We start from the raw sequence: 18,580 nt of genomic DNA, 5'->3' as shown, positions 1-18,580 counted from the left end.
AGTCATATAGTTCGGACAATATTCATGGACAGCTCACATTGTCCTGTTTGGGACCTGATAACGTTACTGATTTAACTTACAGATAGAGAAATGTAGCCTAGCTGTGAAGGAACAGCCTATTGCTCCTTTTCTGTTTCCCTGCCGCTCAACACAGCACTATGTGCAAGTGAAAAAAAAGCCGAGTTGTCTCTTCCACTCATGGAGGATTCCTGATGATGATTCATTGGAATCTCCCCACTGCCTGAAGCAAAGCAATTCAGCCAAATCCAACTGTTTCAGGAAGAAATCCCATTGTCAGAAAGTTATGTGAGACGAATAACTTCAGAAGTAATTATTCATATTCGATATGTGAGGGGATCAGACAAGAGATTCTATGGCTGCAAATGGGAATCCAAGATGATGTATAGCCTCCTACGTGCCATGGTCCAGGATGTCTCAGAGCGGCTGCAGAACGTTCTCACCTGGGAGGGGAGCAGCCAGAAGTCATTGTGCACACTGGTGCAAATGACACAGGTAGAAGTAGTGATGAGGTCATGCAGAGTGATTACAGAGAGCGAGGAAAAAGGATAAAAGACAGGACAACGATGGTGGTAATATCGGGTTTACTTCCAGTGTTCTGTGCCAGTAAGAACAGGCGGACATGGCAGAGGAATGCATGATTAAATAATTTGTACAGGAGGTAGGGATTCAGAGTTTTAGATCACTCAGATCTTTTGTGGGGCAGAGGTGATCTGTTCAGGAAGGACGGGTTGTACCTGAATTGGAAGGGAATAATATCCTGGCTGGCAGGTTTGCTCGTGCTACAAGGGAGGGTTTCAACTAGATTGGCTGGTGTGGGGGACGGCGTGGGATCCTCAACAGCAGGGTTGCAAGTGAGAGGCTGGAAGGAGATACCGTAATCACAAACAGTAAAGTGCAGAGATAGGTTAGGCAGGAACACGACAGGGATCAAGGAATGCCTGTTGGATTAAATTGCATCATTCTCAATGTAAGATGGCTGACAGGTAAGGACGATGAGCTCAGTGCGTGGAGACGTACGTGGGACTGCGATATTATAGCTATTACAGAAACATGGCTGGGGGGGGGGGCGGGGGAACAGGACTGGCAGCTTAATGTACCAAAGTACAGGTGCTTTATGCGAGACAGAGTTGGTGGAAGGAGGTGTGGGGGGTTTCATTTTTGATTAAGGCGAGTACCACAGCAGTAATCAGAGATAAAATAACTAATGGATCATCCAGTGAGGATTTGTGGGGGAAGATAAGAAATAAAAAAGGAATGATGATATTATTTGGGTTGTAGTATAGGCCCCCTAATAGTAAACGGGAATTAGAATAATTAAAATATGTGGAGAGACTGGGGAGACTTGCAGGGCCAATAGGATTGCCATAGTCGTAGATATTAATTTTCCTAACATTGACTGAGAATTACATAGAATTAAGGACTGAGGTGGGGTGTATCTAGTAAGTGTGTTCAGAAACGTTTCCTCAAGCAGTATGTAGAGGGAGCAATTCGGGAAGGGGTAAAACTTGACCTACTCTAAGAAATAGGGCAGGACAGGTGACTGAGGTGACAGTGGGGGAGCACGCTGGGATCAGTGATCATAGATTTAAAATACTTATGGAGAAGGACAGAACTGGCCCGTATGTTCAATTTCTAAATTGGGGGAAAGCGATTTTTGATGGAATGAGATAGGAGCCGAAGGAACCTCCGGCTAGTGGGAGGCCTTTAAAAGTGAAATGGCTGGAGTTCAAGGTCTATCTGTTCCCGTGAGGGTAAAAGGCAAGATTGGCAGGAAGATGGAACCCTGGATTACAGGAGATATTGAGGCTTTGACAGGCAAAAAGGAGGTGTGGCTGAGGTCCATGCAGCTGGGATCAAGGGAATCCCTGGCGGTGTACAGGGAATACAGGAGTTTACCGAAGAAGGAAATCAGAAGGGCAAAAAGGGCACACAGGATAGCATTATCTGAGAAGATTAGGGTGAATCCAAAGAGGTTCGTTAAGTATATTAAAGTTAAATGATTAACTACATGAGAATATGACCTCTCAAAGTCCAACGTGGACATGCATGTCTAGAACCACATGAGATATGTGCGATTCTCAATGAAAATTTCTCCTCTGTCTTTACTGTGGAGAAATACAAGAAGACTTGGGAGCTTAACAAAGGTCGTGGTGATATCTTGGGGTTAGTCAATATCACAGGAGAGGACGTGTTGGATCCATTAGAATGTATGAAGGTGGATAAATCGCCTGGTCCTAAAGAGATGCATCCAAGAATACTGCAAGAGGCTACAGAAGAAGCTACGGGGACCTGGTTGATATTTTTGCGTCATTGTTAGCCGCAGGTTAGGTTATGGATTATTGAAATGTAGCAAACGTTGTGCCATTTTTCAAGAAGGGAAGCAAAGAAAACTCTGGGAACTATAGACTGGGAAGTTTAACATCTGTAGTAGGGAGGTTACTTGAGAAGATTCTGAGAGATAAGATATGCACACGTTTGGAAAGACGGGGTTTTATTAGAAATAGTTCTTTTTTTCAATTTCCTATAGTGCAGAAACAGGCCATTTGGCCCAACAAGGCCACAACACCCTCTGAATAGCAACCCACCCAGTCCCATGCCCCTAATCTATATTTACCCCTAACTAATGCACATAAGGCTGTGGCCAATTCAACTAACCTGTACATCTTTGGATTGCGTAAGGAAAATGAAGCTCCCAGAGGAAACCTACGCAAATACAGGGAGAATGTGCAAACTCCAAAAGAGAGTCACCCGAGGCTGAAATCAAACGCAGATCCGTCGCACTATGAGGAAGCAGTGCTAACCACTGAACCACCATGCCACCCTTGCTTTTTTTCAACGCAGTTCAATGACACAGGTACAAAATCGATTCTGTGTTGCTGGAAAATCGCAGCAGGTCAGGCAGCACCCAAGGAGCAGGAGTATCGACGTTTAGGCATGAGCCCTTCTTCTGGAATCGACCTGAAGCCCTTCCTGAAGAAGGGCTCATGCCTGAAACGTCAATTCTCCTGCTTCTTGGATGCTGCCTGACCTGCTGCGCTTTTCCAGAAACACATTTCCAGCTCTGATATCCAGCATCTGCAGTCCTCAATTTCTCCACAAAATCAATTCTGCCCTTCACCAATGATGCATGTTCCAATGCCACAAACCATGGATAATTTATTGACCACTGAAAATGTCATCTTACTATTATTTATTATTGTTTGTTGTTATTTATTTTAATAATTATTATTAATGGTTGTTTTTAGACTGGAACGATTGCATGACTTTGTGAGTGGGAGATCATGCCTCACAAATTTGCTTGAGTTTTTGATGAAGTGACCAGGAATGTTGATGAGAGCAGCGCAGTAGATATCGTCTGCATGGTTTTCAGTAAGGCCTTTGACAAGATTATTCTTTATAGGCTGGTCTGGAAGGTTAGAATCGCATGGAATCCAGAAGGAGCTGACAAACTGAATACACAATTGGCTTGATGGTAGTAAACAGAGGGTTATAGTAGGGTTATATGTAGACAGGCCAACAAGAGGTGAGGTAAGTGGACAGGCCCACAAGAGGTGAGGCCATACTGAATTTGGTTCTGGGTAACGAACCAGGCCAGGTGTTAGAATTGGAGGTAGGTGAGCACGTTGGGGACAGTGACCACAATTCGGTGACTTTTACTCTAGTTATGGAGAGGGATAAGTGTGCACTGCAGGGCAAGAGTTATAGCTGGGGGCAGGGAAATTATAATGCGGTGAGGCACGAATTACGATGTGTGGCTTGGAAAAGTAGGCTTCAAGGGAAGGGCGCAATTGATATGTGGAGCTTGTTCAAGGAGCAATTATTGAGTGTCCTTGATAAGTATGTACCTGTCAGGCAGGAAGGAAAGGGTCGCGTGAGGGAGCCGTGGTTTAATAAGGAATTGGAATCCCTTGTTAAAAGGAAGAGGGTGGCCTATGTAAAGATGAGGCGTGAAGGTTTAATTGGGGCAATTGAGAGTTATAAGGTAGCCAGGAAGGATCTGAAGAGAGAGTTAAGAGCAGCAAGGAGGGGACATGAAAAGTCCTTAGTTGGTAGGATTAGGGAAAACCCAAAGGATTTCTATATGTATGTCAGGAATAAAAGAATGACTAGGGTAGGAATAGGTCCAGTCAAGGATAGTAGTGGGAAGTTGCGTATGGAGGCTAAAGCGATTGGGGAGACATTGAATGAATACTTCTCGTCAGTATTCACTCTGTACAGGACATTGTTGCCAATGTGAATACTGAGTCAGAATTAATTAGAATGGATGGCTTTGAGGTATGTAGGGAAGAGGTGTTGGAAATTCTGGAAAGGGTGAAAATAGATAAGTCCCCTGGGCCTGATGGCATTTATCCTAGGATTCTCTTGGAAACAAGGGAGGATATTGCAGAGCGATTGGCCTTGATTTTTGTGTCCTCGTTGTCTACAGGAAAAGTGCCAGAAGACTGGAGGACAGCAAATGTGGTTCCCTTGTTCAAGAAGGGGAGTAGGGATAACCCTCGTAACTATAGGCCTGTGAGGCTCACTTCTGTTGTGGGCAAAGTCTTAGAGAGAATATCTCTAAGGGATAGGATTTATAAAAATCTGGATAGGAATAATGTGATCAAGGATAGTCAGCGTGGTTTTGTGAAGGGCAGGTCGTCCCTCACAAACCTTATTGAATTCTTTGAGAAGGTGACTGAGGAGGTGGACGAGGGTAAAGCGGTAGATGTGGTGTATATGGATTTTAGTAAGGCGTTTGATAAGGTTCCCCATGGTAGGCTACAGCAAAAAATACAGAGGTATGGCATTGAGGGTGAGTTGGAGGTTTGGATTAGGAATTGGCTGGCTGGAAGAAGACAGAGGGTAGTAGTTGATGGTAAAGGTTCATCGTGGAGTGCAGTTACTAGCGGTGTTCCACAAGGACCTGTTTTGGGACCGTTGCTGTTTGTCATTTTTATAAATGACCTGGAGGAGTGGCTAGAAGGTTAGGTGAGTAGGTTTGCAGATGATACGAAAGTCTGTGGAGTTGTTCACAGTGAGGAAGGATGTGTCAGGTTCGAGCGGGATATAGATAAGCTGCAGAGCTGGGCAGAAATGTGGCCAATGGAGTTCAATATACGTAAGTGTGAAGTGATTCACTTTGGTAAGAGTAACAAGAAGATGGGGTACTGGGCTAATGGTCGGATACTTGGTAGTGTGGATGAGCAGAGGGATCTTGGTGTCCATGTACACAGATCTCTGAAAGTTGCCACCCAGGTAAAGAGTGCTGTGAAGAAGTCATATGGTGTACTGGCTTTTATTGGTCGAGGAATTGAGTTCCGGAGTCCTGAGGTCATGTTACAGTTGTATAAGGCTCTGGTATGGCCGCATCTGGAGTATTGTGTGCAGTTTTGGTCGCAATACTATAGGAAGGATGTGGAGGCACTGGAACGGGTGCAGAGGAGGTTTACCAGGATGTTGCCTGGTATGGTAGGAAGATCATATGAGGAAAGGCTGAGACACTTGGGGCTGTTTTCATTGGAGAAAAGAAGGTTTAGGGGTGACTTTGTAGAGGTGTACAAGATGATTAGGGGTTCAGATAGGGTTGAACATGAGAACGTTTTTCCATGTATGGAGTCAGCTATTACAAGGGGGCATAGCTTTAAATTAAGGGGTGGTAGGTATAGGACAGATGTTAGGGGTAGATTCTTTACTCAGCGAGTCGTGAGTTCATGGAATGCCTTGCCAGTAGTAGTGGTACTCTCCCTCTTTATGGGCATTTAAATGTGCATTGGACAGTCATATGGAGGATAGTGGGCTAGTGTAGGTTAGGTGGACTTGGATCGGCGCAACAGCGAGGGCCACAGGGCCTGTACTGCGCTGTATTGTTCTATGCTCTATGTTCTATAGTGGAAGGATGCTCTCCAACTGGAGGCCTGTGACACATGAAATGACTCAGGGGTCAGTGATGGGCCTATTGTTGTTTATTATCTATTTCAATGATATTGCTCAGAATGTTTCAGGCATGATTAGTCAATTTGAAGGTGACACTAAAATTGGTGGTATTGTGGACAGTGAGGAAGCTTATCAGAAATTGAAGCATGTTCTTGATCAACTGGAGAAGTGGGCTGAGGAATATTTTTTGCAAACTTAGATCAATGTAGAGTTTCATGGTGAATGGTAAGGCCTTAAGCAGTGTCGTTGAGCAGAGGGACCATGAATTTCAGGTCAACCGTTCTCTGAAAGTGGAGTCACAGGTCGACATGGGCAGTGAAGAAGGCGTTTGGCTCACTGGCAGTCAACAGTCAGGACATGGAGGAGAGAAGTTGGTAAATTATGTTGCAGTTATACAGGATGTCGGTGAGACTGCACTTGTAGTGTTGAGTTCCGTTTTCGTCACGATGCGATCAGAAGGATGTTTTTAAATTGAAATGTGTGCAGACGGAATTTACAAAGATGTTGCCAGGACTCAATAGTATGAATTATAGGAAGAGGCTGGACAAGCGGGAACTTTTTTTCTTTAGAGCGTAGGAGACTGAGGGGGATCTTATGGAAGTGTACAAGATTATGAGAGGCAAGGATAGGGTGAATGGACTGAACCTTTTTTTCCCAGAGTTGGGGAATTGAGGACTAGAGAGCATCAATTTAAGGTAAGATGGGAAAGAATAAAAGGGAAACTGATGCAAACAGTTTTACACAGAGAGTGGTACACAAAGGGAATGAGCTGCCAGCGTAAGTGGTTGAAGCATTTATATTAACAATATTTGAACGGCATTTGGACAATTACATGGACAGGAAATGACGAGAAGTGACATGTGCTGGGAAAAGAGGTGAATGTGGATGGATATTTGTGTCAGCATGGACCAGTTTGGGCCGAAGGGCCTCTCTCCATTCTGTAGGACTTGATGACTCCATACGTAGAATAGCATTTGGGTCAAACTCTCATTCTTCCTTTGGTCATGGGTTCGAATAATACTTGGACAAAGTTCTTTCATGATAACTTTGCAGAGAATTTCCTTTTCAGTTTGAATTCAAACAGACGTGTGTGTGTGTGTGTGTGTGTGTGTGTGTGTGTGTGTGTGTGTGTGTGTGTGTGTGTGTGTGTGTGTGTGTGTGTGTTCTGCAGTATTTTTCAAAGGGAAATATCAATGTGCATATTTGCAATATCCACTCGTCATTCTTCTTTCCATCATAGTTTGAGCAACTTTGCTTTGGTCATATACATGTTGTTTTAACAGATTAAAGAAATCTGTCAGACTTGTTCCTAACACTGACCCTGAGACACTCTGAGAACTATCATTGGCCATATCACCAATCTAGTTTTATTTTTTTTGTGTGTGGCTAGTGGACAAGTGGGACTAGAAAAGGGAACAGCGATCCAAAAACATAGGAAATTATCGACTCAGTCAGCGTAATGCCAGTGTAGAGGAGATTGTTGGAGGGGGATCTGAGGGTTAGGATTAACATCCATTTAGAAAGACGAGGACTTATTAGGAATAGTCAACATGGCTTTGTACGATGGAAATTATGTCTCATTAATGTGATTGGTATTTTGAAAAAGTGACGAAGGAGATTGAGGAAGGCACTGTGGTATACATTGTTCACACAGACTTCAGCAAGGCATTTCATAAGGTTCCTCATCGTAGACAGAATACTACGGTTAGGTCATATGAAATTCAGGAAAGGCTAACCAATTGTATACAAAATTGGATTGAAGGTAATGTGTTGTTTTCCAGACTGTAGGCCTGTGGACCGGGGTGTGCTGAAAGATTCAGTGCTGAGTCAGTGTTTTTTTTATCATGTATATAGGCAACTTGTATATGATTATTGGAGGCATGGTTAGTAGGTTTATAGGTAACATAAAAAAAAAGTGGGGCTGTGGACAGTGATGATTATTTCAGAGTACAACGGCACCCTTGACAAACAAAGGGCCAAGGATTGGCAGATAGAATTTAATGCAGACAATTGTGGGGTTTTGCATTTTGGTAAGTTAAAGCAGAGTGGTATCCTGGGGAATTTTGCTGAACAAAGAGACTTACGGATGCAGTTTCATAGTTACTTGAAAGCGAAGTAGTAGGTAGACAGAGTTTTAATGTTCAGTCAGAACATTGAGTATAGGAGATGGGGGAGCATATTACGCTTCTCCAGGTGAGGCCACGTAAAGAATACTGCGTACCATTCAGTTGGCACTGCTAAAGGATGGATGTTGCTAAACTTGAGAGCGTGCAGAAAAAATTTACAAGGATTTTCTGGAATCTGAGGAATTGAGCTGCAGGAGACGATGAATAGGTTGAGGCTTTTCCACCGGACTGTTGGAGTCTGAATAGAGACCTGACAGAGGCTAATAAAATCCTGAGCGCCATTTATAGTCTCAATGGCCAATATTTTTTTTTTCCCAGTGTAGGGACTTCCAGAACTAGACGGCAAAGGTTGAAGATGACAGGGGAAAGATTTAGACGAAACCTGAGGGGAAACTTTTTTATGCAGAGACTGGTGGGTGCACGGAAAGTGCTGTGGTGAAAGCGGGTACAATTACATGTTTAAAATATATCTGGATAGATACATAAATAGAAATGGTTCAGAGGGATACGGACCAAATGCTGGCATTGGGACAAGGTCACTAGGTCAGGTTAGGATGCCTGATCGGCATGGAGAATTTGGACAAAAGAATATTTTTTCCATGCTGTCTGACTCTCCTATTCTATCACAGGGATGAGGAAAAATGCGAAAAGGGCTTTTGAATGGCAATTTTCTTCCCCAGAAGTTTGTGGTGCCTCTCTGATTGCAAATACTCACAGCTGAGTCAGTTAAAGATTTCACAGAGACTGTGTCATGGCTAATGGGATACAGACAAGAAAGTGGGGCTGAAACCAAACCTGATCAGACACAATCTTAGTGCCTGGTGGAGAAGGCTCAAAGTATCTCAGGACCCACTCCTACTCGTCAGTCCCCTGTTTCTGTGTTCCATTCAGACCCTCAAACCTGCTGGATCTGAGCAGTTGGATGCCACTTACTGCTATCACCTGGTGCACAGAAACAGAGGAGAACATTCACTCCCTCATGACTGTCACACACGATTTGGGAGATTTGGAAAATGTAATTGGAAAACCCAGGCTGGATATGAAAGTGGTCCGTCATTTCTCTTTACAGAGCTTCCCCTCTCTGCAACTTGTGCTCCATTTGTTGGTAGACCCAGATTCACTGTGAATACAGCCCCTATACCTCAGCCGGAAATGGCTCACAAAATCCTCTGGGCTCCTTGACTGCAACATTCCATAACAGACCTTCCAGGTACCTTCCTGTAAGTAATCTAATCTAATCTAATCCAATCTATTCCAATCTAATCAAATTTTCCAATAACAGAATGTGATAATATCAGAAATAAAGGCAGGTCGTTCACCTCCCAAGCCTGCCTTGCCTTTCACTGAGATCATGGCTTCATAGCCCTCACCTCCCTGATACATCAAAATTGTCTCCAACCTCTTTGAGCACTTCCATAGAACACAGAACAAAGAACAGTAGAGCACAGTACAGGATATTCGACTCTCGATGTTGTACCACCCGTTTATCCTACTCTATGATCAGACTATCCTACATGCTTCCATTCTCGTTCTTCCATATGCCTATCCAAGATTCTCTTAAGTTTCCCTCACATAATTGAATCTACTGCCACTGGTGGCAGTGCATTCCACACACCCACCACTCTCTGTCTAAAGAACTAACCTCGGATATCTCCCCTAAACCTTCCTCCAATTACCTTAAAATTATGACCCCTTGTGATAGATATTTCTGCCCTAGGAATCAGTCGCTAGCTATTCACTCTGTCAATGTCTCTCATCATCTTGCACACCTCTATCAAGTCAACTATCATCTTTCTTTCCTCCAATGAGAAAAGCCCTTACTCCCTAAAGCTTTCTTCATTAAACTTGCCCTCCAGTCCAGGTAACATCTTGGTAAATTTCTGGTCTAAACCTTCAACGTCCTTCATATAATGGGGTGACCAGAACTGAACACAATATTCCAAGTGTGGTCTATCCAGGACTCTATAGAGGTTCAGCATAACCTCACGGCTCTTAATCTTAAACTCTCTGCTAATGAAAGCCAACACACCGTTTGCCTTCTTAACCACATCATCAGATGGTGGAGCATATTTGAGAGATCTGTGGACACGGACCCCAAGGTCACTGTTCCTCCACACTGCCAAGAATTCTGTCTTGAAGCATGTATTCTGCATTCACATTCGAGCTTGCAAAGGGATTCACTTCACACTTTTCCAGTTTGAACTCCATCTGCCACTTCTCAGCCCAGCTCTGCATCCTGTCAATGTCCCGTTGCAACCTAAAAAAGCCCTCCACATTCTGTACCACTCCAAAAGCCTTTGTGTCATTGGCAAACTTGCTAACCCACTATTCCACACCCCCATCCAAGTCATTTATAGAAATAACAAAGGGTAGGGGTCCCAGAGCCGCTCCCTGCAGAACACCACTGGTGTCTTTCAGTGATCTAGCTCCCCTAACTCTGTTAAGAGAATTCCTGACATTCACTACCCTCTGTTTGAAGAAAACATTCTCTGCTAATACATCATGACCTATTGATATGAGCAACAGAGGGAACACAGAGGCTCAGGTAAGAGAGACTGGCCCTGAACTCAAGGCAGTATTATACTGAGGATGAGATCAAGGAGCCTGAGAAAAATCACACTTAATGAGCATCGATTGAGACCTCTCCACTGTTTGGATTCATTCACGGCACAAGGGAAGATGACTACCATTGGTGGGCATCAATCATCTCGGCCATGGGACGTCTCTGCAGGAGATCCTCAAGGTAGCTCCCTCAGCCCAGGCATCTTCTGTTTGTCAGCGGGGAATCCCTGCAGTTTGGAAGGAGGCCTTTCAGCCCATCAAGTCAAAACTTAGCAGAAGTGGGGATATTCACTGAAGATTACATAATGTTTAGAACAAGTTGTCCCTCTTCAGCTCTTGAAGCAGTCTGTGTCCATGTGGAACTAGACCTGGACAACATTCAAGATTGTGCTGTTAAAATCTGGGTAACATTCATGATACAGCACTGTACATTTCCACAGTAAAACAAGCAGCACATTCAGCACTTCAATCTGGTTTCACAAGAATATGGAGAAGTCATTTAGCCCATCAAAACTACTGAGCAAAAAGAGGGATAGCCAATTCAGTCCCTCCTGCCTATAAAACAGGAAGAGAAGGAATCTGCTCACTCCCACAACCACTTACAAAGGATCAGAACGAGACCTTTTCATTCCCGGTGTCATTAAAAAGGGACAGGAAGAGGTCATTCAGCTTCTCAAGCCAGTAACACAGGAACAGGAAAGGGTCAGAGATGTTTTAACGCTGCAAACAAAAGGAGCAGGGGCTGCAGATAGACTGCTCCAAATTGATCCACATGACTTAATTACTCATACTACGTAAGTGTTACTAAAACATGGTTTTCTAGCATTCAAAATGAAGCCAACCTTTTTAAAGTATTTTCCAAGTAATTGTTTACAGTCTCCAAGAAGGCAGACCCATGGTCTCCATGGAGGACAGAAGCTGGTGGGGAATGACTTCAGAATGAAGTTATCGTAGCTGCTGACAGGATTGTGCACAAAGTGAAATTCAATACAGTGTCAAACACAAACGATGCTTTCAAGTGTCCCGAGTTCATTCAGACCCTGTAGCTCTCTGTCAATCGACATGGGGCTCTGCTGATGCATGTAAACTCTCGGGAATCAATCATCCAATGAAAAGTATAGAATTTTCACACTATTCAGCTGTTTGGGACAGAATGAATGTCCGTCCATAATCATCAAGTTTTAGCTTCTTATTTTCTCAGAGCCCTACACATTAACGCATAGTCACCGCGGGGTACCATCATGCCAGGGATTAGTCTGGTAAAACTCCTTTGTGCTGTCTCGGTGACAAAGAGATCATTATCTATAAAGCAGACCAAACAAATACTCTCTCAACAAAACACGACAAATGGGAAAGATGTTCTAACTCTGGTGCTTCAATCATATTGCATGAAGAGCCACATATCAATTACTTCCTGCCCCACTTACTTCCTGTTTGCGAATTGTGGCCAAGGACATCCAGGTCCTTTTCAACAATAGCACTTCCCAATCTCTCACCATTTAATAAATATAAATGTAGATGATGATATTTGTTGTTCACATCTGAATTATTTTTATACCTTGTGAACAGCTATTGCCCAAACACTGATCCTGCTGCCACCCATCAAGCCTTCAGTCCAGAGAAAAACAGTAGTCTTCTCGTATCTCAATTACCAATGGTTAATCCATATGGTATATATTCCTCCCCCACATACCCATGGACTCTCACATTCCCCACTCACCTGTATTCAATCAGGTCAAGCGTCTTCTAAAAACTCAAATAGTCCACTCCCATTGGTGCTCAATTGGCGATGGCACAATGCACAATCTCCACAAAAAGGTTTATCAACGATCATTTCCCTTTCCTGAATCTAGGCTGATTCTACCAAATCATATCATTATTTTCCAAGTGTCTAGTTGTCATGTTCCTTATAAAAGGTTCCAATGATTTTTTTTTCTCACAGCTAATACCAAGCTATTTAGTTTTATGTTTTCCATCTCCGTCCTGTTTTAAATATTTATGTTTCCAATAGCTGCTTTCCAGTCTGCAGGATCCTTTCCAGAATCTAACCAGCCTTGAAGAATAATCGATATTTTTTTCACTAGCTCTGTTTTCAACTCCTCAAGACTTTCGGATGTAACTCATCAGATGCAGCAACTTATAAAACTTCAGTTCAATTAGATTTCCAAAAGGATAACCTGCATTAATTCTAATTTCCTGCATTTCCTCATTTTCACCAGTTCCCCTTCTTTCTCGTATATCTGGAAGTTAGTTTCTGTACCTTCGCCTGTGGAGATGGAACCAATGAATTCCTCCCAGCAGGCGGTGGCTTCTGTCAGCTCGTTATACATCAGAGGACTACACTTCAGAGATGGTGGATACATTACCCACTCCCCTGCCTGGAAAGTTCCGGAATTAAAACAGGTAAATTCATAGTGAGAGTGAGCACAGTCCTGTCCCTGGTGTGAGGCTACAGGTTATACTGAAGGAAGGACACAGCTCAGTGAGCACTTCCTGGTTGAAACAAGCTGGTTTCACACTTTACACCTGAATGGGTCCAGCTTAGACAAATGTTCCTGGAAATCCCAGGAAGGAAACTGCAGTGCTTTGCTCCTCCTTGTTTCCAGAGATTCCCTTCTGTGTAGTCTTCGCTCCATTTGTTTACCATGGACACAGACACGCTGTAAATGCAGTGTCCAGAGTGCGATCACCAGACCCTCGGGTCTCCCTGAATGAACTCAGTAGCTGACAAAACAATCCTGAGAAAACCATCCACAGAAACTCCACTGACTTTCCAATGACAGCAGCAAGTCAATGCTCCACACACATAGTGCACCCATTGAGTGTTGAAAATGCCTCCCTCTCCTTAGTTTCTCTTCCTGGCTGAGAAAGCCGTTGCATCTCTGTAAAGCCCCACAGTAACAGTTCCTCTCTCCAAAGAAGCAGCTGACTCTGTAACATTTCCTTCTTCTCTATCTCAGCGACTGTCAGGGCAGCACCAGTATTGCCAATGGAATAGATCATCACACTCAGAGAAGAGAGACAGAGGGAACAAAACTCACTTTAATCAGGGACATACCTAAAAGGTCGTGATATTTGGGAATATGGGAAAGTCAGGAATGTTAGAATAACTTGTCATTCTATTTTCCTTCCAGTCCATCATCAGCAATCCTTTTGTTTTCTTTTCCTTTGTCTCTGTCTCTCTCTCTCTCTGGACACTGGAGAATTTTATTTCAGATCTTCATTATCCACAGTTCCTTGGTTTATTTCACCTTTAATGTTGTTGTTTCATGATATGTCAGCATCAATGGCAAGGGCAGTATGTGTTGTCCATCCAAATTGCCCTTGACTGTGAGGCCATTTGTCAAGACAACATGGACCCAACTATTTTATTGTGGAAATGAAGTCGCCCTTAGTCCAGACTGGGCAATAATGTTAAGTTTCTTTACCAGTGAAATAATAAAATAAATCCTGATTGTTTATTTTTTCCATCAGTGAAATTTCATTCCAATTTTTGTCATTCGACTTTAAGTTCAGTCATCGGCTGTGGTAGGATTTCAAACAAATCCTTTAGAGTCATCACTTTGACTCTGAATTACACGTGCAGTGACATTATGAATCTCATACAGAGTACCTGTTGTGAAGTACCTGTAGTGACGGCAACAAGTTTGTGGTCAAAATATTTGTCACTGATAGAGAGGTCAGAATACAACGGGAGCCATAAATTCTGAAGTTAACAAGGGGCTAGATGATGTTTAATTCAGCAACAGCATTGAGGCAGAGGTCGAGACTAGGGATATTATCGAGTTGGGTGTGGGCAGATTCGATGACAGAAAGAATATCGAGGCATAAAACAGTTCAGGGCAAAAGTCAGATTGAATGTTCCTTCTGAGATGTTTATGAGTGAAGTGTCTGAAATTAATTTAAAGGAAGTGGCGTTTGTGACTGAAACTGAATAAAATACGTCTTTGCGATCTATAAATAACAGAATTAGCAATGATTTTCACCATAGTTTATAGAATTGACAGGGATAGACTTACCAGGAACACCAATAATAGCGAGGTTGGGGTAGTAACCAGCTTGAATAATCCTCAGTACGGCTTCGATCCACAACTCTAACAATGGCCAATCCTGAGAAAGCCAGTAAAGACCCAAAGATAAACTCCTGTTCATTGTAGTAACATTCCAATGTAATATTCTCAGATTCGGATCCATTGCTGGAACATTTCAGTCTATTGTTCTGATTCACTTCCTCTCCCTCTCTCTGGAGCTGCTGATCCCTATAGTGTTGAGGATCACGCTGCCCCTGATACTACGGGACAACAGGTTCAAAGAAGCCCCTTAATTATGGAAGAGGGATACTCTCCAGTGACACAGTTAAGGTCCCTGGAGACTGATAGAAATCATAGTCACTGAACAAACAGCTCCAGTTAACCCATTTCACTTCATCCCGTATAGATCGCAATAATAATTAGTCTGGATGGGGTATTGACATTGCTCACTATTGGGTGAATGATACATCTCCAATTGTAAAGTTCGAGGTGACGGAGTGAGATGATGCTTTCTCTTCACAAGCTCGATGATTCTACTATGTTTTGGCAGGGTAGGAATTGCTGGGTTCCCGAGACCATCCATGACTGATCACCAGGCCTGCTGCATGCTTTCATTTTATTTAATTATGTTTAACTTTGACATTTATCTTACCATCATTTAACGGTTTCGGTGGGGTTAGGCATTTTTGAGAGGCTCCTGCACTGCCATAGACGGCGTAGATACCCTCCAATCCTTGTGGTATTTGAAGCTGCAGCCTGGTCCTGTGGAGTGATGGCCAAGCTCTCATAGAAGCAGGATTTATAGTTTTAACTTTTGCCAGTTATTGCTGGGGTCTCAGCAGGGTTGGAAGGCAGGAGATCTCTCCCGGCTGCTGCACTCTCTATCTGAGATTTCTCTCAGAATTGTCTTTTGATGTTCGTTTCTCCTGGATTGGAGAACTGCATGTGAGACAATCTGTTTCCTGAATTTGTTTTGTGAAAAGTGGGTGTTTATAGGATGTTGCCATTTTGGAGTAGTTACTGTATAGTTGTTAAATAATCTATTATTCTATTATGTTTTCCAATAGAATTAAGTTATTACAAGTTGCTCTTGTTTATGTTGTATTTTATCGACGGTGTTTGAATATATTGTATTTTGCTGAATATCGAATATTTTGACCAAGCGAATTGCATCTGAAATAGAGCAACTCATACTTACCTTTAAAATAAGAAAACTTTCGGATTGACACGAGCTTCATCATATATTTTCACGTACATCTGCTCATGTGCATCGCAAGAAGGACAGATTATCATGTTTTAATTGGTTAATTACTTAATGGACAACATGTTGCAGAAGTACGGGGTTTAACAGCGGTCTGCGCCGAGCTGGAGGAGTGATAGCTTGATAAGGAATTATACCGGATACTCAATCCACTTCACAGATCCAGCCTAGACACGTATAAACCTAGAGCACTGTGCAGACCAGATTCAGTTCAACACAGCAATCTGTCCAGGATGGAGCATTGTACAGACCAGGCTCAGGACAACTCAGCAATCTTCCAGGATGGAGCACTGTGCAGACGAGGCTCAGTACAACCCAGCAATCTCTCCAGGATGGAATACTACGTAAGTCTCCTCAGGCCACTGGCTATCTGTTCAACATGGGGACCAGCACAGACACACCGGGGCATTGATTCAGTAACCCAGATGAAACGGTCTGTCCAGCATTGGGTGATATGCAGCCCACACCAGTGTCTTTCTTTATAAACAGGTTTCTGTTCAGTATGGGTAGCTGTGCAGTGACAAGCAGTGAATTGGTCTGTAAACCAGGAACAGTTACCCTCCCAACATGTAGAGCTGTGCACACCACCCCAGTGCATTGTTCAGTAAGACTGTTTTAGATCACTGACCAGCGTGGAGAAACTTGCAGCCCATACTGGAAGTGAAAGGATGTGAAGCTCCCATCCATTTACAGCTCCATATCTCCATTGTGCCATGACAACGGGTGCTGTGGGTATGAAAATCACTGCCAGAGAGAGATGGTGGAGAAATCTGTTTAAATAACAACAAACAAAAGAATTTTGGGAAAAAGAGAGAGGGAGATTGAGAGAATATATCAATGAGGATCACACGTTTTAGCATCCTGCTATGAAGTTATTTTGACAGTACTCTGCAACATGAGCCAGTATTCCCAGTATTGATGGGTGAACCTGATATTGGTGTGAGTTCAGATGATGGACACTTTTGAATGAGCATTTGTTCTACAGCCCTGTAACTGAAAGTGGGCACAGCAGAGTCGATGACTCATTGGCTGAACATAACAATAATTTATCTTTGTGTGATTTTCACTGAGTGTGACAGATGGGTTGTCTGCAAGAGGCTGAGCTAGTTTTCTGGTGCTATCATATCGAACTCACCTCATTAACTACCCATCCACACCATGGTGTCCCTGTCATTCAATGCCAGCCTGATTCCACCCATCATGGCTGGAGTTCCTCACTGCCCAGATGCCCCGATACCCCGTGATCCCTGGCACTGGTGCCATCTTTAAAAGCTAATCGGCACACGATTGAGCTCTCTCCGTTTGGAGCTGCCCTGCACAGTTTACCCTGAGCATGGCAGATATGGGCCAATTACACCACGGTTTGTTGAGAGGGGCATGGAGGTCCTGGTGGAAGTGTGAGTACATAGGGGGACCAATTTCTTCCCAGAGGGAGCCACACCACAAGACCCACCAAGCATGTCCTGAGCTCACCAACCAGCTCAGTGCAGATTCTGTGTCTGAAGAAATGTTCAGCAATATAGGACAAGCTTCAATAGCCCTCCCCACTCTGTCAGGATAAGGGCACTGTATGCTCCCTGCACCCTCACACTTACTGTATATCGGTTATAGCACCGACACCCCAACACGATTCATGGTCCACAACTCTCACTACTGCATGCAAAGCCTTCTCTCTCTCTCTCTCGCCTTTGCAATACTCCCGTATGTTGATAGAATATTCTGAAGAATGCTGATTTTGGAATGTTCAAGTCGGTGTTCCAAATAATTCCCATTTTCAGAAAAATGTCAATGTCCCAGGATGTAACACAGTAGGGAAAGACACAAAGTTGTACAGTTTTCAAATAGAATGCAATTCAAAACCACCACGAGGCCATTCAGCCCTTCAAACGTATTCTAGCATTTAAGAAGATTGTGGTTGTTCTGATGCTTTTCTCAGTTCCATGTTATATGAACTTTCAGTCATTCAACCCCCTGGGTTCCTGTCACTGAGCAGACAACACTCAGGCACTTTTACCCCGGTTTTCTTCAAGCGCCTGCTCGAGGGCATTTCCCAAGGGGACGCACTCTCCCAATAATATATTCCATCAGCTTTCTCCATCTATGTAATGGTAAAGACATTTTACACAGAGCAATCAAAAGTCTACACATATTTTATGGTTATTGATATCCAATCACAATTAGTAATTCTGGTTATTTCTTTTGTCTCACCTTATCGTATTCAGCCAAAGGTGGCTTTGAAATACTTGTCTCATTATAAAATACAATTTCTAGCAGAGAACGTTTTTACCCTCAGTCGTTATTTTGACTGTAATCTGAATTGTACCTTTTTCCTTGTTATGAAAGTTTCTCTTGCCCTTTGCCTGTGCCTGTTTCTGTCTGTAACAGTTGCACTGTCTCCCACTCAGTTGGCTGGACGGCTGGTTTGCGATGAAGAGGGAGGCCAACAGCACCGGTTCAATTCGCCACAGTGACAGAGGTTACCATGATAGGGACGCTGTCTCACCCTCAACCCATCACCCGAGGTGTGGTGACCCTCAGCTTAAACTACCATAAGTGGTCTCTCTCTAATGAGAGAGCAGCTCTATGGTCCTTTGGAACTCTGTTCTATCACTGTTAGCATTTTAAAATGTTTTCTAGATTACCATTTCGAATTGCTGGATGTTCTC

Source organism: Chiloscyllium punctatum, chromosome 17 (assembly GCF_047496795.1).
Source record: "Chiloscyllium punctatum isolate Juve2018m chromosome 17, sChiPun1.3, whole genome shotgun sequence".
Taxonomy (NCBI): Eukaryota; Metazoa; Chordata; class Chondrichthyes; order Orectolobiformes; family Hemiscylliidae; genus Chiloscyllium; species Chiloscyllium punctatum.
The sequence above is the reverse complement of the archived record's forward strand: the minus strand, read 5'-3'. Positions refer to the sequence as shown.